This window comes from Dasypus novemcinctus, chromosome 15 (genome assembly GCF_030445035.2).
Source record: "Dasypus novemcinctus isolate mDasNov1 chromosome 15, mDasNov1.1.hap2, whole genome shotgun sequence".
In the NCBI taxonomy this organism is placed as follows: Eukaryota; Metazoa; Chordata; class Mammalia; order Cingulata; family Dasypodidae; genus Dasypus; species Dasypus novemcinctus.
In genome coordinates, this window is record NC_080687.1 from 58,484,007 (window position 1) to 58,510,835 (window position 26,829).

A 26,829-nucleotide genomic window follows, 5' to 3' on the forward strand; every position below is an offset into this window, starting at 1 on the left:
ACATTTTAGGTTCCAGTGACAAACATGCATTAGTGAGTTATCCTTATGTCAGTACCTACCAAGCAATTTGAAGTCCAGACGTTTTGAAATTAGGGATGATCCAAATCTTTTGGAGGTAGAAATTAGGAGTTTGGTTTTGGATATGTAAAATTTTAGACATTCAAGTAAAGATGTTAAGTAGGTTTATGTCTATATGACCAGTGAAGTAGATGGAAAAACAAGAGTGAGTGGTTTTCTAGAACTTAAAAGAAGAACATATTTCAAGGATGAAGATTAATCAGTTTTACTGAGTTGAGAACCCACCATTAAACAGAATAGTGTGAAATCCATTGTCCCTTGTTTGGCTTCACTTTCTCATGATTTCAAGTCCTACCACCCATGATGTTCCCATGATCTAGGAGGAAGGAATATTTGTTTCATAATCTGGGAACCTACATCCCACCAAGACTACAGCCTGGAAAAATTAGGTATACTGCAAACATAGAAAGGGAAGTTGGTTCTGTGTAGACAAAAACATCAATACATGTCCACTACAGTCAGCAATTACTTTATTTCAGGTTTTCCTGGGTCCTAAAAGCATATGCTATTCATGGCCATAGAGTCATCCCATACCTCTTACCAGGGTGATTTTTTATCTATTTCCATCAAGAGGTAATGTTTATTTTTTCCCACCCCTTGAATCTAAGTATACCAGATTTACTTTATCCAATGAGACCTGAATAAACATTGCAATCAGTGGCTTGGAAAGTGCACGCATATTAGGGCTTGCATTGTTCTGCTTTTGGAACCCCACAAGCACAGCTATGTAAAGAAGTTTGAACTTGTCCTTTGGATGATGAGAGACCTGTAGATGAGTGTATTAGTCAGCCAAAGAGGTGCTGATGCAAAGTCCAGAAAACTGGTATTTATAAAGGGTGTTTATTTGGGGTAAAAGCTTAGTTACAAGGCCCTAAAGAGTCCAACTCAAGGTATCATAAGAGATACTTTCTCACCCAAGTCACTTGCCATGTGTTGAAGTAAGATGGTGGACCTGGTCTCTCCTTTCTTCTTCCTCTTAAGGTCCTGTGGGCCCAGCTTCTTCAGATCTCAGCTGTAGACTGGCATAGGGTTTGTTTCATTCTGGGCTTCCTCAGCTCAGCAGCTCTGTTCTCTTTATCTGCAAACTATCAGGCAAATGGTTCCTCTCTCTTCCTGGGGCCTGCAGGATCAAAGTTCTCTCCTCTGCCATGTCTGTGGAGCTCTCTTTCTTCCAGTGTCATCTTCTTGGGTGAGTGTCCATTTATTTAGTCCACCAACAGGGCGGGGACTTAAATTGAGTTATACCTATTAGTCGAATCAAAGCCCTAAACTTTTTATTTTTTAAAAATTTTTAATAAGAAAGATGTTTAGGGAAGTGGATTTGGCTCAACCAATAGAGCATCTGCCTACCACATGGGAGGTCCAGGGTTCAAACCCAGGGCTCCCTGACCCATGGGGTGAGCTGGCCCATGTGCAGTGCTGATGCATGCAAGGAGTGCTGTGCCATGCAGGGGTGTCCCCTGCATGGGGGAGCCCCATGTGCGAGGAGTGCACCCCGTAAGGAGAGTTGCCCTGCATGAAAAATGTGCAGCCTGCCCAGGAGTGGTGCCGCATACAGGGAGAGCTAACATAGCAAGGTGATGCAACAAAAAGAGACACAGTGCCACTGTCAAGAATACAAGTGGACACAGAAGAACACACAGTAAATGGACAGAAAGCAGACAACTCGGGGTGGGGGGATAAGGGAAGAGAAATAAATAAAAAGTAAATCTTAAAAAAAAAAAGATGTTTAGATTATATAAACGTTACATAAAAATATAGGGGATTCCTGTATGTCTCGCTCTCTATACCTCCCATATTTCCCACATTAACAACATCTTTCCTTGTAGTTTATACTCTCTCCCACCCAATTCTGTAGGTTATGGCAAGATATGTAATGGCCTGTATCTGTCATTATAATGTCACTCAGGACAGTTTCCAAGTCCTGAAAATGCCCCAATATTTCACCTGTTTTTCCTCTCTCTGCCCTCAAAACCTCCAGCAGCCACTGTTTCCGCATCAATGATATAATTTCTTCCATTGCTGGAATCACAATAAGTCTATAGTAGAATACCAGCCTACTTTAGTTCATAGTTCATTCCCCAATCCTGAGGATTCTGGGATGGTGGTGTCCACTCCCACCTCTAATTGAGAAGGGGCTTCAATCCCATGGGACAGATGGATGAAATTCTCTTGCTTGCAGTTGTAGACTATCTTGGTTTCTTGGGATGGTCATTGTCCATCATCATCTCCTTGTTAGTTGTCCTGGGTGAGTCCAATGAACTGGAGAGTAAGTGTTGCAACTCCACTGAAATTCATGGCCCAACTGGCACAGGAACGCCCAAAGATTTTGTCTCTTGGGCTTATACCTATCAATTCTAGTACTAATTATAGGTTCAAATAGAAGGGTCAGAAGAGTCATGTTTAGGGAAATCACAACTGAGTCCAACTCCATCACACAGGGGAACATAAATTCCAAAGTAGGGCCTCCTGGCAAGGCACCAAACTCCTGAGCTATCTGCCCTGACTATAGTGTCTGGATGTTTCCAGAGTCCTCACAAGCCCCACTATTTGAGGTAGTGTTTATTTCAGTAGTCAATGAGATTCTATTGAAACACACATAAATGTAACCTCTGGAATGACCTCTCGACTCACTTTAAAATATCTTAGCTGTGTAAACTCATTTGTCTTTACCTTTCCCCCTTTTGGTCAAGGTCTTTTTCCAGTTGCATTTCTAGTTGGTCTTGACAGTAATCCTCCTGTGCCAGGGAGGCTCATCCCTGGGAGTCATGTCCCATACTGGGGGAAGATAATGCTTTTATAGGCTGAGTTCAGCTTACAGAGAGGTCACATTTAAGCAAGAAGGAGGTCAAAGCCATAATCTTAATATAATTTAATCAAAGACATCTCAGCTGAATCTAATATAATCAAAGGGTATCAAGCCAAGAGGAACAAACCAGTTTACAAACATAATCTCTCTTTTTGAAATTTATAAATAATCTCAAACTGCTACAGCTAGTTATCCTATCACTCCTCTGAGCCAGCAAAATGACAGACCATTCTGGACCATCCAGCCCCTAGATGATTCATTGTTTTGTTCCACATACACATGATAGAGCTCAGTAGACACCAGTTGAACTGGCCTAGCCAACCATTGAATTGTCAACTAAATAAAATGATGTTGCTTTAAGGCACTAAATTTTGGAGCAATTGTTACACAGCAAAAAGTAGCTGATACATGCTTTTACTTATAAATAATTGCAAAAGCATCTGTTCCTAGAGATCATAAAGGCCTAAACTTAGAAGTGCTTGTGCAAATTATTAATACTAGCAAGATAATAATCTTTTTCCATTTGAGTGAAGATTTGAAAACAAATGTTGGTTGAGGAAATGGTAGAAAAGCATGTTAGTTTATTCATTCGCAAAATATAATTTGTTCCATACATTTTACAGGAAGATCAAACTTACTTGATGGGGAGATGGCTCACCTTCAAGGGAATAAGGAATAAAAAATACAAGGCTTTGAGCTAGAGAAATAAAATCCCTTTGAGTTTTTACCCATTGGCAACCTTAGGCAGGCCCATTAGGTGGGGGTTCAGTTGTGAGTATGTTCAGTTCACTTCTCTCCTCCCCTCATTTTTCCTGGAATAAATATCAAATATCCCAAATAATTATTACCTCACTGCTCCCAGAAATGACCAGTTCTACTTCTGGGATAATTTCATTTAGAGAAATTCACTTGGTGGGTCTCTGAATGGATGAACAAATTGACAATTATATTATAAACTCATCATTTAAAAAAAAAACTAATTCAAGGTAATTCTAATGAAAAATATATCCTAAATTATTTTTTTAAGATTTATTTATTTATTTATCTCCCCTCCCCCCCCACCCCAGTTTTCTGTTCTCTGTGTCTATTTGCTCTGTCTTCTTCTTTGTCCACTTCTGTTGTTGTTAGGGGCACGGGAATCTGTGTTTCTTTTTGTTGCATCATCTTACTGTGTCAGCTCTCTGTATGGGTGGTGCCATTCCTGGGCAGGCTGCACCTCCTTTCATGCTGGGCGGCTCTCCTTACGGGGCGTACTCCTTGCGTGTGGGGCTCCCCCACGTCGGGGACACCCCTGTATGGCAGGGCACTCCTTGCGCATCAGCACTGCCCATGGGCCAACTCCACATGGGTCAGGGAGGCCCGGAGTTTGAACCGCAGACCTCCCATGTGGTAGATGGACACCCTAGCCACTGGGCCAAGTCCGCTTCCCCTAAATTACTTTTAAAACAATTAACAATATATTGGATGGAATTTTATTTTTTAGAGTAGGAAAAGTAGTATTGTCCTGTTTGGGGAGAGATTGCTTCCAGAAGCTCTGAAGCACTTCCTCTCAAAGAGACATATGATCAAAGGACACAGAGTTGCCTAACTAACCCAAAGAATATGCCACAGCATCCCTTGGGAAACCAGAGCATAAATGCCATTGATGTTAGGAGGTTTGATAAGGGGAAGACAAACGAGTTCATATTGCGGTCTCAAAAGAATGTTCAAAGCGAAGTTTGTTTCAAATTCATGTAGATAAAGGTCATTAATATTTTAAATCAAGATACAATTTAAGGACAAATATTGTATGATTGCATTACTATGAATCATATATATTCTGTAATATACTGTATGATTCAAAAATATGTGTATACAGTTTAGTTAATGGAGAAATGTATGTTTTTATTCAACTGTGTTTTCATTTTTAATTATTATTTATATTTTCAGATATTAAAATGTATAAAATAAAGTTTAAAAAAAGATACAATTTATAATAAATTTCTATGACTACTTTACCAAAACAATATTATACTGTTATTCTCTTATATAAGTAATGTAAGTAATATATGGCTATATTATATAGGGATTATATGTGTATTATTTATTTATGTTACATTATATAAATTAAATTATTTGAATATACTCTCTATTCCAAATTTTTCCTGTTTCATTTATAGTGTGAATTATCTCCTTTTTGCCAAATATGAACTCCCCTTCAAGCCAAGCACTTTCAGACTTACTCAAGGATGGTTTAAACTTGTTTTTTTGAAAAAGTAAGTGTTCAATGTTCCAATAACAGAGGTAGCTAATCTGCTCAGGGTTGTTTGGGCCAATATTCTGCCTAATGCAATCTTCCTGTTATCAGCACATCATCAGCTCATCATCCTTTCAATAATGTAATATAAGTGGCTAAACCCCCAGAACTGATTGTATCACAAAGGGATTACCCGAGTCCCACTGTGGGAATTAACCGTACAGACAAAGGGCAGACAGCTGGGCTCCCTGCATCAATTTAACATCAGTTATTTGCTATGTACTTTCGTACAATCTGCTGCCATAGGACAGAATTATGAACGTTCTGGCTGTGCTCTCAAGACCCCGTTAAAAAATACTAACATCCTTCAGTAGACTGTAAGTACTCAATAATATAGTCAAATGCCCAGCCACTGAGGATATAGAAGGAAAACATTACTTATTGAAGCTGGACGGGCTCTGAATTCTGCAGGATATGTTGTTTATGAGTCTGAAAATTGTAGGCACTTAAGTTGAACCTTGACAAAGAATTGAAAGTGTCTTCTATATTCAGTCAACAATAGCGCCTTTCTCTCACTCAGCTTCTTAGTTTTTCCTTTCTGTTAATTACTTAGAAAACATGATTCCATTTGAAATTAGAATTGTGGCAAACAAAGCCTCTATTTTACTTTTCCTTACTGGTTGTCTTAGAACCATTTGCATAAAAGTGTTTCTCTTTTGAAATACAGTACCTAAGGGGGAAAGTTTATCAGCTGTAACCCAGCCTTATTTGATCACACCTTACCAGCTGTCAGTAATTTATACATCGGCAAGCACATACAAAGGCAAGAAGTTAGGACCTTTTTGTTATTCCCAGTGTGAGAAATTGAACTTCTAAAATAATTTCAATTTCATGCCTTTCCAAGGTGCTGCATATATGGCCTTTATTCATCTTTCAGTCTGGGTGCTTCCTGTGAAACTTCTTTGTCAAATGGGATTACATATAAAAGGGACCACATATGAAATAGCATTTCCAAATAACACAATTTGATGTTCCTGGCAGCTAAACATGAATCTTATTTCAATTGAAGTCTACTTAAGCCCCCAATTCAGGACGTTACACAGTTTGACTCTAACACAATGAGTCATATTAGCCTAGTCCTAAAAGCCCAGACCTGATGTTGGGTGAAAGCTAGACTAAATCATGTTAAGGATAAGAGTAATAATGAAAACAGAATACTAGTCCTACAGTTCTAGGATGAATTTACTTATTCCAGAATTAATTTAGCTTTAGATAAGAGGCAGTGCCCATTCTTTGTATCATTGATAAGTAAGGAATGAGTATTGAAGAATGTATAAGGCCAATAAAACTTTTTCTGGGATGGAAATCTTTTGAAAATTATATACCCTTATGGCTAATGTAAGCCATATCAAAAGAGGGACACTGACCATTTCATTCCTTTTTTTTTTTACAATTTTACCAGCACAGTTGATGTAAATGAAAATGAAGGTTTTTTAAAATTCCTTAAACTGGTTAAATATTGAACTTAATTTGTAATTAGAACAGAAAAGATGGTCTTGAAAAAAATCCACAAATATGCATCTCTGTGACAACAACCTCACACCAATAATAGGTGCAATTTGTCCTTTATTTCCCAGAATTCTTTTACTTTGTCTGGTTTGTAAGGAATGGTCCTCAATTAGTTGTGCTATTTCCTCTTGCTTGGTAAGCATTTTTGGCCAAACAAGGAATGGCAGAGTTCCACAATTAGATCAAAAGATCAATCCTAATGTACCATTTTCTCCTCACCCTCCTGCAGTAATAAAGTGGCTGCAGTTCTCCAGGGGACAACTCAAAATCCTAGGACTGATATTTCTAAATTAGCTGACTCTCTGACCTTGCTGGTAATTGCGTTAGTTTATCAATGTTCAACACAATTTATTACTCTCCAATATGTACCAAAGTGTTTATCTCTCAACACTAACAATATTAAAAAATCTAAACTATCTATTGCAGCACAAAGAGGCATTCTTTCATTAGGGAAAAAAAATAAATAGGTGGAAAATGTCACACAATCTGCCTTAGCACAGAAGAGTTGTGAATCCTGAATGGAAGAGGGCAGCTGCTTACTTCTCTGATTTGACTACGTTTCGTTTGTAATATCTGGAAGGAGAGAAATCAAGTTTTGCTTTTGTTTGTATATGAGATACTAGAATGAAATAGAGCTTTCTGTATCCCTGAAGTAATGACTTCATTCTAAGAAAAATAAATGGCGTTGATAGAGCCGGCTCAAAGCCTTTAAAAGTAATTTGCATACTGATAGCATCTCACTTTGAATTTAAACATGGAACATTTTGGTGAGGAAAAGCACTAAGTTCATCGGTCCTATTTTGTGATGAAGAAAATCAACAGCATTCATTCACTCCCCTCATCGTCATGATTTTATTATACATTATTTAATCCTTGCGCTTGATGTGGGTAGTGATCAAGCTATGACAAAACAGTATTGATTACAACTAAAAATAATGTATTAATGTTTTGCAAAATAAATGGCTGGTCTTAACTTACTGTAGACAAGGAAATGTGGCATGACCTGCCTATGAACAATATTAATAACCTACTCCAGTACAAGTAGGTGTGATAAAGATCATTGCTGTCCAACTTTAAATAATGGGCTGCCTTTTATCTACCTCACTCCTTTTTTCTTACTGTTCTCTAGTGTTTCTTCACAGATGACATTGAAGAAAGAATTCCATACACATCCATGCACTCACCAACTTGTCATCTCTCATAAAACAGAGGTCCGGTGTTCATTCCTTACCCATGCTTATTCCTTGTACTTAATAAAACTGACCTGAGTCTTGCAGGGCACTTGGTACCCCTTTAAAATCTTGGAGTGTTTAAATGATAACTGTTATTGTTAGAATTGTTGTTATTATGTTACTTTATTGATAAAAGTTAGGCTCATGTTCTTTTAAAAGCAAATTGTTTTAATTTCTTTTGTTCAAAGCTCATTTCAATGTAATGGATAAAATTCCTTGGTAAGGAAACTATTAGATTTGGCCTCCCCTATGTAGTTTACTCTAGAGTTTCCCACAGCATTTAAAAATCCATATTTGGAAAACTTTATTGTTTCAATTACATTGTGAAGTCAATGGAAATTCTTTTAGCTTTTAAAAGTCCTCAACTGTTCTGACATCCCTTTAGTGCTTGAACGCTAATTATGCTATATTAACATTGCCAATCCAAATCAAGAAATCCCCAAAGTATGTACAGTGCTTGTTGCTAAAGCTAAACTACACATACAATTTATTATATTTCAGATTCACATTAAACACTCATTGAGTACCTACAACAAGCCACATTCTGTTCTATGTATTTCACAGACACACTGGATGCTTTACAATTATTTGGGGAAAAAAATGAATTTTCTATCCGTTTTAATGAAACTTTATTAAGATGCTGTGATTAGCCTTATAACATTTTGTCTTAAGTAAATAATGATATTACTTTTGTTGAGGTAGAAATAATAGATAAATAGAAAAGACATTTTGAGCAATAAAATCATTGTAGTTTATCAAAGTAGTTTATGTGAACATAAAAGACCTAGGACAAAAAGGTGGGGAGCAGTTGTTGGCTGCCTACTGTGTAAACTGCTTTAAATGGTACCTGCTCTCCCTAAAATATAAATTGAGCACATATTTTGTGACAAGTGCTTTTCTAGTAATAGGGGATTGGGAAGAATAAGGTAACATCCATGCATTCAAGGGGCTATCAAGAAATGAGCAAGCCCTTTTCATACAGAGTCTCCTACCCTATACAGAAGTGGTACGCCTAGAGGGTTACAGGAACATGCAGGAGAGTTACCTGGTCCAATCTGGTTAAGAAAATCTATTGAAGAGAAAGTAATTATTTATGTGGACACTTCTATTTTGTATTTAGAATTCCATTTTCACTCTCTTTCTCGGACCTTCCCTTTCTTCCGCCTCTTTCTTCCTTTCTTTCCTTTTTACTTTAACAGATTTTTAAAATTTACAAAAGCAGTACTTGACTTTTGTAACACACCTAACAATGCAAAGACATAGAAAGTGAGAGTTAATAAACTCCCCATTACCCACTCCAAAAATTTTATAATTTCCTGAGGTAAGTAAAAAGAAGAGCTATTTTATAGGTAGATGTCGATGTTTTTCCAAACAATGTAAGACTACACAGATTATTCTGTAACTTTCTTTTTCTCTCAAAGCTTTATGAGACCACACTAAAATATTAGAAATCCAAAGGAAAAGTTGCTTAAAACCCCTTGCTGAAATCAGAACAGTGTTTTCATTTGCCTCTATCGTTTTGTTTGTGTCCCTTTTAAACAATTAAGGTCTGCATAAACAATACCATGCCATGTGAATTCCATTTTATTGCTGTGTTTTTCCTTACCTTCTCTTTCCCTTCTTTCCAGTGATAACTAATACTTACATCCTCCTCAACTTAAACACCCTCCTTACATTTCAGTTCCTTTTGAATCACACTTTCCTCTATGCTTATACTAATCAATTTATATGCATCCTAAATTATGTATTCTAACACAATTTTGGGATTTCTCGTTGCAAATTTTATAAAACTTGGTTTATATAACCAGCATTATATTCAAAATGGATGAAATAAAATTCTTTGGGGGTGGACAATCTGGTTGTGACTCTACAGAAATATCTTACAATAAGCATCCTTCTACATATATCCTTGTGTACTAAAGCTTTTATTTCTGCAGGATAAGTTCTACAAGTAAAGATTATTGGGTCTAAAGATCAATGTATTTTTAGTTTTGATATCAATTTCCAGATTGCTTTAAATTGTGGAAATATTTGCCACAAGTATTTCTGGATACTGTTTCTCTTTTAAATTTTTGCCAATGTAACGAATTAAAAGGAGGCATCTGTTCTGATTATAAGAGTTTTCAATAGTTTTAGTAGTTGTAATAGTTACAGCATATTTTATTTTGATAGTGGTTTTATAATAAATAAGTATAAAGTTTCTTACTTTTATTGCTATCTCAAACATTAATTTTTTCAACTAAATTTTAAAGTAATTTTGACCAGTTCTAAGAAAACAAATTGGAATTCTGGTTCAAAAATGCAATAAATATATGTGACAATTTGTTAGGATTGATTGTATTATGAGATTAAGTCTTCCATTCAAAAACATGGTCTATTTCTTTATATTCAGTATTTGTATTACATCTTTTAATAAGATTTTGTAGTTTTCTTCATATAGATTATTTACCTTGTTAATTCCTAGGTAAGAAATTATTGTTAGTGTAATATTCTTCCATTTCAAATAATAATTGATGTATAAACAAAAGGAATTTAGTTTTGTGTATTTATTTTGAATCAAGCCATCATACCAGGTTCTCTTTTTATTATAGTTTGATAATAGAATCCCAGGGGTCAAGTGAAAAATGTTGCTCTTTTTATAATACTTAAATTATTTGATTTTTAGAAACTATATGAAAACCTCCTAAACAATGTTGAATATGGTAGAGGTTGGTATCAACCTGCCTTTTTAATTAATTTTAATAAAATCAGTTTAAGTATATAATTATTATGATCCTTGTAGCTGGTTTTTATAATAGTCTATATCACATTTAAGTAATTCCCTTCTATTTTTTTATAATTAAATTTTAATGACAAAATTGCTAAGTTTTTTCAAGTGCTTTTTCAGCATCTATTGATGTAATCATGTGGGTTATCTTTAATTTTTTGATGTGATTATGTTGTTAAATCACTCTTGCATTCCTGGATTAAACCCTATTTGTCATTTTTCTAGTGGGTTCAAGAAGTTAGTACTTTCATTAGAATTTTTATGTGTATTCTTAAGTAAATAGCTTATAGGATTTTCCATGTTATTTTATCAATGTTAATAAAATAGTGAATTTTTCTGTTGTTCTTCTTAACTTATCATTCAATCTCTTTTGTCCTCTAATTACAAAGAGTAGAAGCTGTATGGAGGGCAATTTTTTCTCAATGTAAGAAACCAGATTTCTTTAACAATGAATGACATGTCCTTTGAGGTAAAGAGTTTCTTATTATAATCCTAGAATTTACTGTAGAAGGATTATTTCTCTGATTTTGAGGTTTAAACTAGATGACTTCTAAGGTTCCATCAAATCTAACATCTCTAATTATTGAATTACATAGGGTTTGGGAGTGTAACCTTCAGAGTCAGACTCCTGGGCTTGGATCTGAGTATAGCTGTCTATCTAACTTCACTAAGCCTCAGTTTTTTCATCTTCTAAAGATCATTGTGAGGTTTAAATGGAAAAATCTATGGAAGGTATAGTGCTTGACATATGATAAGCAGTCTGTAAATACTAGCAAGTAATTTCATAGGGGTGGAAACCTACCACAGACTTCTCAGAAAGAACGATCTTCTCTGAATTTTAAGATGTGGCTTAGTATTAGAAATATTCTTCTAATACTATGGTGTTCTAGAAAGTATCTTCCTTTATAGAACCCTTAGTCTTTTTATCTGGTTGTTTTTAAAAAGTGTTATTTCTCACTCTTTGGACCCTTTTCTCTTCCTGCATTGTGCATGTTCCTTGAGTGGTGTGTTTTAGTGTCCTGAGTTGCACAAGTGAATATCATGAAATGAGTTGGTTTAAACAATGGGAATTAATTAGCACACAGTTTTAAGGTCAAAAGAAAGTTCAAATAAAGGCATCATCAAGGCAATGCTTTCTGCCCCAAAACTGGCATTCTGGAGCTGGCTTCTGGTGGTCCTTGGCTCCTCTGCCCACGGCAAGGCATATGGTAGTGTCTCCCAGTCTTTCCCTTCTCTTCTGGATTTTGTTGATTTCAGCTTCTTACTTCCTGCGGCTTTCTCTCTTTCATGCTTTGATTCATCCCATTTATAAAGGACTTCAGTAATAGAATTAAGACCCATCCTGAGTGGGTGGGGCCCCACACACCTGTAACTGAAATAACCTCATCAGAAGGTCCTACTTACAATGAATTCACACCCACAGAAGTGGATTAAATTTAAGAACATGTTTTCCTGGGGTACATACAGCTTCAAATCCTACTATGGTCTTAAACATTCTCTTGGCTTTAATTATCCATTTGCTGATGCCTCTCAAACATCTCTCTCTTGAGCTTCAGATTCACATAACACTTAGTAGCTGTTCTCACATGGAGATCCCACAGGCACCTCCATCTCAGTGCAACTGGAATGAACCCACTACCTCTCCTAAGATGTTCCCTAAAAACTCTTCTTCCTGTGCTACTATCCTTGTTCAAACCAGAAATCTGAGTTATCCTTGGTTCCTCCTACTCTTTCTCCCCACCCCCCCTACATCTAATTCCCAAGTTCTAAAATATTTTTTAAAGCAGTACATTGCTTTTTATCTCCATGGACACCTCTATAGTTTAAAAAAACATTAATAGGACTTTCTTTTTAGTATTGAACTGTTTTTTGAAAAATAAGAATCTGGTGCCTCACGCTTACTACTTCAGAATTATTTTTAGCTTCAACCCTTCTGTTTTTTTCTTTAACTATGCTGAATTTCTTATAGTTAATTAACCAGACCATGCTCTTTCTTGATTCTGTGTTTTTGTACAGTGACATTCCTAACTGGAAAACTTTCTTTTTGTTTGTTGACTGGCTTACAGCTGTTCATATTTTGTTTCTCTTTTTAATAAAAGCAACAACAATAATATCAATGAAAATAATAATAATGGTAGCTGTGATGGTTTGAATTTTGTGAATACAAGAAAAGATTATGCTCTCAAACTAATCCATTCCTGTGGATGTGGGCCCTATGATTGCATCAGATTCAGTTAAGGGACCCTTTGATTAGATCACTTTCAATTAGATTACTTTAGGGTTTTTGATTGGACTAAGTCAGTGAGGCATGACCTAGGTTGGGTCTCTGCCCACTTACTGGGTCTTATATAAACTGAGAACACACACAGAGAAAGGGAGTTCTGCCATTTTGACTGTGCTTTGTTTGAGAGAGGACTCCAGGTTCACCTACAGCTGCGGAAATGAAGAGAAGCCCCAAGAGGCTCAAGGAGAAGAGACTCAGGGAGGGATGCCTAATCTGCCACAGTTGAGCTTAAGGAGAAAGTAGAGAGAGACCAGCAGACCTGTCATCTTGCCTTGCCCTGTAGCAGAACTCCAAGATCTTCCAGCAGATGAGCTTTGAGGAGAAAGTATCTCTGATGGTACCTTGATTTGGGCATTTCATGACCTTGGAACTGTAAGCTTTTACCCCAAATAAATTCCCTTTATAAAAGCCAACCCATTTCTGGTGTTTTTGCATTGGCAGCCTTTGGAAACTAAAACAGCAGCGAACTGTTACTGTATCTTTACTATGTGCCAGGCACTCTGCAAAATGCTTTAAATGCATTATCTTAGTTCATCCTCATAACAACTTTATGAAGTGGGAACTCTTATTATTCCAGTCTCAAACATGAAGAATCTGAAGTTTATAGTGTCTAAGTTGTTTACCAGAGGTCATAGAGCCTGTATGTGGAGGAGTTAGGATTTCAAACTAGTTGCCTCTGACTGCCAAGCCTGTTCTCTTTAGAGATCATCTACTCTGGAAAGCATTCCTAGCACAAGTGTCCTTTCTCCTTTATGTTTCTAAATATCTAACACTGTCTCTGTTCTTGCCTTTCTATAGTCTAATCACTTGTCCATCCTCTGTGTCCCCAACTAGTTGTAAACTCTGGGACTGTTTTCCTTATATTCTAATAACTGAGCACAGTTCCTGGTACACAGTGGATACTAAACAAATATTTGACGTATAACCCAAATGCTAATGGGGCCTTATTCCCCCTTGGCCCTCCATGGTCTTTATAGGTCTAGCACTCTTCTAGCCCTCATTTCCTCAATGGCTTTTCTTTTCTCTGTTCCTGCATTATAGCCTGCCTTCTTGATTAACTCCATGCCCCATTCTTTGCCATTTCTTCTCAAAAAGTTCCTACTTATAATTTCATTAATGTCTTAATTTTATCTAAGCCATGAGGATTTATACGGAGTGACCATGCTACTCCCTCACAGCTTTCCATCCTCTTTCTTTCTGGGTCCCCTCTTATACTGGGCTGCTTTGAATCCCCTACCCATGACCCTCTTGCCATGCTCAGTATCCAGGTAGATTTGCCTTCCTACAACTTCCTGGAATTCTGGTAATAAACATTTTATAATCCATTACAGTTGAATAAATGAATGAATGAATGAATGAATGAATAAATGAAAGCATAGATTAGTAAACAAATCCAGGTGAAGTTTGAGCTTCAGTTTACCTAATATGATTTCTTTTTTTTTTTTTTTTATTGACTTTGTAATAATATTACATTAAAAATATATATGTGAGGTCCCATTCAACCTCACCCCCCCACCCCCCCTCTCCCCACCCAACAACACTCGTTCCCATCATCATGACACATCCATTGGATTTGGTAAGTACATCTTTGGGCACCTCTGCACCTCATAGACAATGGTCCACATCATGGCCCATACTCTCCTCCATTCCATCCAGTGGGCCCTGTGAGGATCCACGATGTCCGGTGATCACACCCGAGGCGCCATTCAGGGCAGCTCCACATCCCAAATACGCCCCCACCTCTCATCTCTTCCTGCCCTTCCCCATACCCATCGTCCACCATGTCCACTTTTTCCCAATCCAATGCCACCTCTTCTATGTGGACATTGGATTGGTTGTGTCCATTGCACCTCTATGTCAAGAGGAGGCTCAGATTCCACATGGATGCTGGCTGCCATCCTCCCATTTTCAGTTGTAATCACTCTAGGCTCCATGGTGTGGTGATTGTCCTTCTTCAACTCCATCTTAGCTGAGTGTGGTAAGTCCAATAAATCAGATTGTAGGTGCTGGAGTCTGTTGAGGCTCAGGACCTGGCTATCACATTATCAGTCCAGAGATTCAAATCCCCTAACTATATCTTAAACCCCAACGTTAACTGCCCCTCCAGCAGATTAGTATGAAAGTCTTATGAAGGGAGATCCCATCTGAGTCCAGATTCATCACACATAAACACCATTTCCAGAGAGGGGCCATCTGCCCTGGTAGTAAACCCCATCGGCCATGACCATAACTCTCATGGGTCTCTTTAGCCTTCATAGGAACCAATATCTGGGGGTTGTATCTGCTTTATCTGTCTCTCTGACTCTGCTCAGTTGTGCATGAGGGCAATCCTTCTGCCAGCCTCCAGACTCTTTTTTAGAAACTCGTAGCCATATAAACTCATTTCTCCTTTCCATTTCCCCCTTACTTTAGGTCAAACAGCATTTTAAAGTCATGTTGTTTTATGTAGACATGGATATTCTGCTGATCCGCATTGAACCTTCCATATAAGGTCCTTTTCCAGTTGCATCATCAGTTGGTATTTGATAGTGGTCCCTCGTTGCCAGGGAGGCTCATCCCCGGGTGTCATGTCCCACGCTGGGGGGAAGGCATTGCATTTACATGCTGAGTTTGGCTTCGAGACTGGCCACATTTGAGTAACATGAAGGCTGACAGGAGGAAATTCCCAGGCACAATGTTGCTCTAGGCCTTGTTCTTATTTTAGGTTTATCAGCTCACAAGCATAGTCATTAGCATCAGGGGCTCACTGTTGAACCCTCACTCCCTCCCGGTCTCCACCGCTGTACCTGGGAGACTATCGCTGCTCCCCTAGGGACCACGACAGAGCACCACTGGCCAGGAACCCAGTACCCCCCCTGCTGGGTTTTTAATTGTTGCCACTATGAGTATATCCAATCATTACCATGCACCCTGGACATATGTTCTGTACAGCTCCCTGTCAGCCATATATCACCTGTCATTGGTATCCCATACCAGTATCCCTCCATTGCCATTGTTGAAACACTCTGTGATCCAGAACTCCCCGAAATTTGAAGCCCAATATAATGTCATGGTCCCTTACTAGGGAATGGCATATAGCGATGGGTTTAAAGGATAGATAAAGAACTTGGATAAAGACCTAATATGATTTCAAACCATGCCACAAAGTTTGCTTTAAGGCCAAATCATGGAATATATTGATATACCATATCTGGTAAAAACATTAATATTTTTATGAAAATTTTATTTAGTTATCCCTTATGTACTGTATTATGAGATAGGATTGTTTACTTTTTTCAAAGTGTATGTTTATATTTTTAAGGCTCTGAAACTGTGGGAAATATGTGCTATACTTCTTTGTTCTGCTACATGGTTTAGCAAAATACTTTTGTACAGAGTAGGCACTCACTTAATAGCAAGTTGATTGATTAAATAATTATTCCATCTATAAACACTTCTGTAGTACATTACCTGATGAGTGTCTATTTCAATATGACTGTGGCTATGACCTTCGTGTAGTTCATTAGCAAATGAAAAGTATGCTCATTTCCATGGAAGGAAATGAGAATATAAAAGATGTGGTTCTATTTGCAGTGCCATTACTGTCTTACTATTTGATTAAGAACAAATTCTTAACCTTTTAATGCTACCAGTTACCTATGACTCTGATCTCAAGAGCTACTACAATACTAAAATCCTGGGGTGGATAATATAATGACCCTGACCTATTTGAAGGGATAAAAACAGGCCACAAATGAGGGAACTCATTGACCAAAATTAGTCAGTAGTAGAGGAGAGGTGATGGCTTTAGAAACAAACAAGCAATGAAGCAAACAAGCAGTTTTACAATAACATTTTGTAATCATAACAATTGCCTTTACGAGTATCAACATTTTGCTGATAAGGACATTGAGACTAAGGATTTCAGGTAATTTGATCCAAGTCATCTTAGTGAGAGGCAACCATTCCTAGTCCACTGTTAACCCCCACAGCAACCCACCATTTATTGTCACCTTCATTTTCAATTGCTCGTGGTAAGGTGCTTGAAGCCATGGCATCCTTGTTCTTTAGGATAAGTAAAGCAGAATTAATTTGATTGAAGTGATAGTAGAAACTGAGAAACCTGTTAATAAACCCTTTGTTGTCACACATCTGGTGTACTTTTACTGAACCCCTTCTGCATGCCAGGCACTGTGCTATGTCCTAGGGATGTAAAGAAGAGAAGCACAAACTCTCTGCCTTTAAGAAGATTCTGGATCGTGAAGGGTGAGAAGGCTCCCAGGTGGTCAAGGGGAAGCGGGACACGTTAGGTAGAGAGAAAAGTAGGCAAAGAGACCAAGAAGTGTGTAGACCTGTGCGATTGGGGGATGCCAGTGTTTCAGTCTAGCTGGAGGGCTGAGAGCCAGTGCAAAGTGTAAGCAAAGAAAGTAGAAAGGCAAATGGAGGCATCAAGAAGAGCCTTCTCAGTCAAGTTCAGGAATTTGGGTTTTATCCACAGGCAATAGAGAGCAAGCAAAGAATTTTAAGCAGGAGATTCTTAGGAACAAATTTGTGTTTTAGAAACAGTTCACAGGTGGTATTGGAGGGGAATAAAGATGGGTAGGGAGTGGGGATGGGAGAAAGGATGGAGATTGTTTGGAATCTAGAAGCAGAAGACATTTTTCCTTTGGCAGGTGAGTGGGAGATGCTATGTTACTAGTTGTGCTTAATGGTTTGGGCTGTAGTTATATGCAAGTTCGCATATTTGATATTTTAAAGTTATTACTGACTCATAATTCTAGTTGCCCTCACTTCTGAATCAAAACTCATTCCAGTGATTTTGTGGCCTTCTTTGTGATTTTTCTTCTCACTAATACATTTTCCTTATTTGCTTGCACTGACTGTTTAAATCCCGTTCTGTACACTTATCATTTACATCCTAACCCTCCTGTGTTTGCTCTTAAACGTGTTATAATTCTTCATAATCAGGTCTTCATCTGATCCTGATTCCCTGTAATATTTCTTTTTCCTCCCCTAAGGAAAGTATATCCATGTTTGGTCTCAAATGTTCATCACCTTTTGTAAGTATTAAAACAACGATTCAGTTTAATTTTAAAAATAATGTTTTTTACATTCTTCTGTCAATAAATTACCTTTGTCATCTTTTAAAAGCTGTATTGTCTAATAATTTTCTTCTGTGCCCCTGTTATTCCATTTTGTTGTTCCCCAGAGAAGGTAAGAATATATATCGATAAAATGAACAATGTGGAAATAAAAAAAGAAGAGTTTGGGGTCATATTCATACTATATAGTGTTTACTAGTGATCTATTACAAAATAAAACATATACTTCAGTCCTGATGAATGAAATATTTAAGAATCATCCTTTAAGTGGAGAAATATACATGGCAAAAAATCACTGGTGATCCTGAGAGGCCCCTTTGAAAGATTTTAGCTGTGGATGATTTAACTTTAATTTCAATCCTGCTTCTTCTACACAGGGTTATCATAGGAACATTGCTCTTGAGGGTTCTGGGAGTATAAACAGGGGTCAGAGATCAAAAAACATAAGATATAATATTAGATAAAATATTAGCAGCCCTGGAAATATTCACAGAGTCATAGATTATGTCAGAGCTACTGTATTCCATGTAGGAAAATAAAAATGGGAAATTGCACAAGCCACTTTCTTTTTTATTACAGAAATTAAAGATCTAATTTAGAATGGTGAATTTATGTAAATAGCCATTAATACCACTTTATTAGTTCAGGTACTCCGGGTATGAACATATAAATATACCAGGGTTTTTATAGAGTCTGCATCAGTAATTAGTAATTCTGTGTGTCTCTGTGTGTGTGTATGAGGTTTTATAAACTTAAAGAACTACAGAGATACTCTGAACAGCACTTGAAGTTCATGTTTATGAAAGTTACTTAACGGATACTTTTCCTTCTTCCTCTCTACTAAATGACATGGTGATGATGCTAATTGATGATGTACCAGCTAGCTGTACTTTGTACCTAACAAGTACTCTGGTCCTTTACACCACAAATACATTGTACCACGTAACCTTCACAGCATTGCAATTTAGGTATGATTCCTGTTTTTCAGATGAGGAAAAGAGGAATAGGGAAGTTGCTTAAGGTCACATAGTTGTATAGTAGAACTGGGAATAAAAGTTATTTCTGCCTGTTGCTTTTTTGTTAATCACAGGACATCCGTTAAAAAGGAGCAATGAGTGTAAGTGGGTAGAGCGTGGTTCCATTTAACTCATGCTAGGATGGCAGTACTTTCACTGGGAGTGTCCATACATCTGATGACAACACTGCACAGTTTCTCTCTGTGTTATATCCCCAAGTGTCATTATGTACTTTGTAAATAGCTATGGCTTGGACAAAATGTAACAACTTTTGCTCTTTTCTTTATCTCCCTTGAGCCTGCTTGACATGATTCAGTAAACTTGAAGGACCTGAATTTTTCAGAAAATTTCCTTTTCTTGTTTTAATTTTATTTTTCCAATAAAAATTAGCAAATGGAATATATGCAAAAAAGTATAAATAATATGCATATATGAAATTTAAAAAATTAAAAAGGTAAATATTCATGTACTCACTAACCCAGTTTAACAAATATCAATATCTTCAAAGCCCTATTTGCTCTTCCTGGAATATATCTCTCTTTCTCTCCACTCAGAGGTACATATTACCCTGAATTTTATATTAATTCATTTCCTTGATTTTCTTTATGATCTTACCACATGTATAGGTAAAGTATACAAATAAGCTGTTTTGTTTATATTTGAGCTCAACATTAGGTTTTGAGATTTTTCCACTTTAATGCTTATAGTTTTCTCATTTTCAATGGATAGAATTTTATTAATACTATGTGATATATAATATACCACAATTAATCTATTTCATTATCAATAGGCATTTGGATTATTCCCATATTTATGCTGCTAAAAATATTATTGCTATATACATTTTGGTATGTGTCTCCTGATACAAGAGTTTTTCCAGAATACTTACCTAAGATTGAAGTTGATGGGTCACACTGCATGTAAATTTTCTAATTTAGTAAATAGTGTTGAATTATTTTCTAAAAAGCTTGTACCAATTTTTATTTCCACCAATCCAAACCTTACATATTTCCCACGTTATTGTTGATACTTTCTATTGCCAAAGTTCATAATTTTGTCCGCCTGATGGATGTGAGACTATAACACCTTAGAGTTTTATTTTGACCATCCTTTATTTCAATGACCTCGAATCACATGTTTATATGATTATTAGCCATCTAGATTTTCTCCTTATGAAATGTCTTTTCATATCTGTCTCCTATTTCTCTAGTAGGTTGTAAGTCTTTTTCTTATTATTCCTTCTCTAGGAATTTTAGAAAAATCTTTTTTGATACTATTCCTTTGTCACATATATGTATTGTGAATACATGTGGGTTTCTCCTAGTTTTTGGCTTGTTATTTCATACCAGGGAGTCTTTTTTTAGGTCTTAAGAAACTATTATCCAAAGCCCCCTCTCAATTAAGAGGTAGAGTAGGCATCATCATCCCTGAGTCCTTAGGACTGGGGAATAAAATATGGACTAGAGTGAACTTACTGGTATTCTACTATAGACTTTTGTGATTCTAGCAATGGAAGAAATTATATTACTGATGTGGAGACAGTAGCCACTGGAGTAGAGGAAGGCAGGAAGAGGGAAAAAGAGGTGTAATATGGGGGCACATTTGGGATTTGGAGTTGTCCTGAATGATATTGCAGGGACAGATGCAGGACATTATATATCCTGCCATAACCCACTGAATGGACTGGGAGACAGTGTAAAGTACAAAAACAATAATCCAGGCTGTGTAGCGGTGCTCCAAAATGTATTCATCAAATGCAATGAATGTGCCTCACTAATGAAAGAAGTTGTTGATGTGGGAAAAGCGTGGGGTGTGGGGAGTGGAGCATATGGAAATCTACTGTATTTTTTTAAGGTAACATTTTGTGTGATCTATGTATCTTTTAAAAATAAATAAAAATATATTTTAAAAAAGAAAAAAAGAGAAATGGTTATCTAATCCAAGTTCATGAGGATTTACTCATGTTTTCTTCTAAGTGTTTTTTCTTAATATAGTTTTAGCTCTTACATTTAGTTTTATGATCTATTTTTATGGTAACCTTTTTAGATGGTGTGAGGTAAGGGGCCCAACTTCATTCTCACATAGACATCCTGTTGGCCCAGTACCATTTATTGAAAAACTGTTCTTTTCCATATGAATTGTCTTGGCACCTTTTTAGAAAATCAATTGATCCTAAAAATAAGAAACTCATATTACATAAGAGTCTGGACTCTCAGTTTTATTCCATTAACTATATATCTATCCTTGCCAGTACTACATTGTCTTCACTTCTGCTGCTTTGTAGTAAGTCTTGAAATAGGGAAGTATGAGTCCTCCAACTTAGTTCTTCTTTTTCAAGATTTTTTGTCTGCTCTGATTCCTTTACATCTTCATAAGAGATTTTGGATTACCTTGTCAATTTCTGCAAAAAAAAAAAAAAAAAAAATGTAGCTGGAATTTTGATAGGCATTGCATTGATTTGGAGAGTATTGCCATCTCAACCATATTAATTTAAACTTGAATCCATGAGTATGGGATACATTTTCAATTTATTTAGTTCTTTATTTTTTATGATGTTTTGTAGGTTTCAGTGCAAAAGTCTTAAACTGCTTTTGTTAAATTTGTTTCTAAGTATTTTTGATACTATTATACATGAAGTTGTTTTCTTAATTTAATTTTTGGATCATTCATTGCTAATGTATAGAAATAAAATAGATTTTTCTATAATGATCTTGTATCCTGCAAACTTGATGACTTATATATTAGTTCTAATAGCTTGTATGTGTGTGTGTGTACAGGTGTGTGTGTTACTTTATTTCCTATATACTAGACCTTATCATTTGCAAATGGATATAGTTTTAGTTCTTCCTATCTAATCTGGATTTTTTTTTCTTACCTAATTGACCTTACTAGAACCTCTGGTATAATGTTGAACAGAAGTGGCAAAAATGGGCATCCTTGTCTTGTATTTGATTTTAGGGAGAAAGCTTTCAGTCCTTCACTATTAATATGTAAGCTGTGAGTGTTTTCATAGATGACCTTTATCAGATTGAGGAAGTTTTCTTCTAACCCTAGTTTGTTGAATGTTTCAATCTGGAAAGGGTGTTGGATTTTGTTAACCCAACATTTTATGTATCTATTAGATGATCATGTAGTTTTTGCCCTTTATTCTAATAATGTGGGTTAGTACATTGATTGAGTTTTGTATGTTTAAAAATCTTGCATTTCTGGGATAAATCCCACTTGGTCATATGTAATAATTTTTATATATTCCTGGAATTGGTCTCATCTACTTGTATTTTGTTGAAGATCTTTGCATCTAAATTCACAGGGGATTTTGGTCTATAGTTTTCTTGTGATATCATTGTTTGGTTTTGATATCAGGGAAACAATGACCTTATATAATGAGTTGGGAAGTGCTCCCTCCTCTTTTGTTTTTGGTAGTTTGTGAAGAATTGGTATAAATTTTTCTTTAAATGTTTGGTACAATTTAACGGTAAAATCATCTTGTCCCAGGCCTTTCTTTTTTATTATTACTAATTTAGTCTCTTTGCTTGTTATAAGTCAGTTCATATTTTCAATTTCATTTTCAGTCAGTTTTAGTAGTTTGTGTTCTTGTAAGATTTTATCCATTTCATCTAATTATCTAATTTATTGACATAAAATTGTCTGTAGCATTCCCTATAACTCTCTATTTCTTTAAGGGTGGTAATGATATCTCTGTTTCATTAATTACTCTAGTAATTTGAGTCTTCTCTCTTTTACCTTAATCTATAGAGCTAAAGGTTTGTCAATTTTGTTGATCTTTTTGAAGAATCAACTTTTGGTTTAGTTGATTTCTATTGTTATTTTATTTTCACTTCCACGTTATTATAACTTTTCTTTTACTTGCTTTAGGATTAGTTTGCTCTTTTTTAACTTATCATAGGGTAGATGTTTAACTTCTTGATTTAAGATCTTTATTCTTTTTAAATATAGGCAGTTATAGCTATAAATTTCCCTCTTAGAATTGCTTTAGCAGCATTTTATAAATTTTGATATGTTGTGCTTTCATTTTCATTCATCTCAAAGTATTTTTTAAAATTTTCTGGTAACTTCTTTGAGTTACTGGTTATTTAGGAGTGTGCTGTTTAAGTTCCATGTATTTGTGAATTTCCCAAGTTTCTATTTAATTCCATTGTTATCAGAGAATGCTCTTTGGACTATTTCAGTTCTTTTATATTTATTGAGACTTGTTTTATGGCCTAATATATCATGTATCCTGGAGAATGTTCCATGTGCATATGAGAAGAATGTGTGTTCTTCTGTTCTTGGGTGAAATGTTCTATTGAGGTCTGCCAAGTATAGTTGGTTTGAAATAGACTTTTATAATTTTTAAAATGAGTTTTTCCTCTCATTTTTCCTGAGAATTGTCTCAATTTTCATTTTACCTCTTTGGTGGAGACATAGCTTCTGGAAAACCTGAATATTGTTCATTAGATTATTTTGGGAGGTTTCCCACTAATCACTCGATACTACCCCATCCTTCAGCAAATTTACTGCCTCACTCATTTCAGAGGAGGGAGGGAAGAAAGATCGGCAGGGGGAAATGGAAACTGCCTAGGCAGAGCGAAAAGCCTTTGAAAAGATCATGTGATGTTGGTGGATGGACAATGAGTATGTCCATCTGGGAGGCCATTAAACCGGTGCTAGAAGAGATGAAGTTGGCAAGGACCAGAACTTTAAAAGCTTTGTAAACCACATTAAGAAGTTCAGAATTTATCCTGATGTCAAAGGAGAGCTATTATGGGGCAAGCTGTAGCATAACAAAGGCTTGTGTTTTAGAAAGATCACTCTGATTGTCATATGGAATGTGAATTGGAACAAGGCAAGGTTTTTACAGTATCTGCATGAGAGTCTATCCACTAGTGGTCTGACTGAGGGTAGCAGTAGAAACGCAAAAGAGGTGGACAGAGTGGGAAGATGATTTAGTCCGTAACATCAAATGGAGTTGGTCTGTGATTTGATGGGGATGAGGAAGATGGATGTATCAAGGATGGTGTCCTTTTCTTCAGCTTTGGTCATAGAGGTAGTCTGATTCCATCTGGTCAGTTATCAGGTCTGTTCTAGTATGAGTGAGACAGCAGCATTGTCTGCCTCACACCAAACATCCCCCAGCCCCGCACTGGAAGAAGAAAGGACACTGGGACAGAGTGGCAGGATGCCCTTCGTATTTGCCAATGGCAGTGCATGTCAGGAGAAACTAGCCCTCTCTACCATCTTCTGCTTTCTCTGCCTGTGCTTTCTGTTGTGACCTATTCTTTTGTTGTAAGATTTCTAAATGGATGTTTTGGCTGAGAACCTAAGGTGACTTATATTGCACACCAAAATGAATCATGAGACAGAGCACCCAATAAACTGTGCATAATTTAGACCAAGAAAGAATATTCTTAGAGGATATTAGAGGAAGAATATTTTTGACCACCTACCATCCCCAAACTAATCATTAGAGAAAAACTCTAAGCTTGTGCTTTAGAGTCTCATGTGAGTCTTGTCCTCGCAAGGCTCAAGGAAGATGCTATGGTCAATACCTGAGGTCTCTCAAGGCAAGAGTGGGTTGGCAAGTGGCTAACAGAGGGGTGCTGTGTTGAGTGGCCTGCACCCTTAGAGTTTGCCCCCACAAAAATGTTCATATGAGAGAGTGTGAGAGTTGGTGGGGTCATTATAGATCCTGTGCACAGGCCTCATATGTGGAGGCAAGAGAAACTTTCAAAAGTGGAGGTGGGCCTCTGTTCCTAGGGGCTGCTGAAATAGTTGTGAATGGCCAGTAAGACTTGACATTTTCCTGCCTGCAGCAAGGAAAACACACATGAGAGATCGGGGAATGGAAAGAGTCTCCAAAGAATCTCCAAAGTCTGTGAGAAAAAGTCAGTGTATTAATGACAAGACCAGTAAAATAAGAACTGCTTTACATCTATCCCTTCTTCTCCCTCCCTACAAATCACCCTCAGAGAGGGCAGAAATCTTGGTTAGAAAATTGAAGAGGGAAAAGTAGGAAAAGAGAGACCACTCCTTTCCTGATTCTGAGCTTTCTCCTTGTAGTAAACCCCAGTTAGAAAAGGAGATATGATATAACTTGAAATAAAGATAGAAGCATTGGCAATTACAACAAACTGCATAGCCTAAATGCAGAACTAAGAGTATGCTTTGTAACTTAAAGTTAGTGTAGGGTTTTGAGTGCCAAAGAATGACCAGCACAGTTATGGGACTACCCAGGTTTTTAGCAGGGTGGAAGAAAATCTTTCCCTGCAGCATAGGTTTTAAAGGGATATTAGGAGACAAAATTAAGTTACATTATGATTACATCCCACAATTCCTGATAGTTCAATATACACATTCATTCAACTCTTTTGTTTTTTTTTGCTGAAGACCTATTAAGTATTGAGTTCTAGGCTGAGCTCTAGGGACAGTGGTAGAGTGGGGGTTGGGGGAAGGAGAAGATGAGCAGTGCCTCTGTCTCTGCTCTGTTGAAGCCAGTAGTCTAATATAGATCGAAATACCACTGGGGAGGAGAAAGTGGTTGCCCCAAATTCTAAACTCAAGTCCCTGGGCAGGACTTTAGGGATGTTGCCTGTGGGAAATATGGCTTTAAGGACTGGCCATGTTACTCTAAATTTGTAGGAGGGGAAAAGTCAAGACGAGGCCAATGTGATATCATATGCGTCTCACGTGTGCATGTAACACTTCTCTGTACATGAAGGAAATTAACGAATGGAATGTGAATTTATTCATTATCATGCAATGATTCAGTTAGTTTTAGCTGCTTCATTAGTTAATAAGTTGAAAATCTCAGAGGAACTGTGATGATAGAACATAAATGTAACTAATCACTTTCTTAGGAACTGATCATATTTAATGTCAATGAACATAGCCCTTTCTGCAGATAATCGTGTTTTAATTTAAAAAATAAAAATATTAATAGAATTAAATGGCAAACAATAGTAGTTTACTGGCGATAGATTAGTGTCAGAATATAGTGACTTAGTAGCTATAAAGGGAAAGCACATTTAAAAATACCTGTAATTTAGCATAATAACAATAGTAGAAGTTAAAAATAACATTTTAGTAGCATCAACATAATCAAAACAAAAACAGCTTGGTGAGGACTGTGTGAAACCCCTTTGGAAGTGAGTTAAATCAGAATATTAAATTGAAGTTTTGGAGAAGATCCAACTTACGATAATGCTACATTCCTATGTAAATACTGGGCCATGTGCAGACATTACACAGGAGGCATCAGAAAATTGTTTACAGGTCTCTTAAACTATTTCAACCCCTGGAGATATAAAAGGATAAAAAAGTAGAGATGGAAAGAGCTATTTATGAGGATATTTTTTGAGAGAGAGCTGTTCTTACATCCTATCATCTGCAAGGGGGAAGGATGAGGAGAAGTGATATTTTCTAAACTCAAGCTTGAGGAAGGAGGCTTAATTAGGTCTGGGCTTGAAGTTAGGTATGCACTCTGGACTGATGTCTGAAATATGGCTTGGAAATCCAGAAGGCAAGAGAGGTGGACCCTTGATCTGCTTTTGTAGCAGAGTGGAGGAGGGTGGCTGCTGGGCTGGGATAGACTTGCATTCCAGAGTTGGCAGGGTGCAGAGTATTTGAATACTTCCTTTGGGGCCAGATAAAGCTCAAGTGGGATAGAGAGCTGGCCTGGAGCCATTTTAAACTCCCAGTGAAATACGTGAGATCTGAGATTTGCTTTAAAATACTCCTGGGAAAAAGAAGAAAGGAGA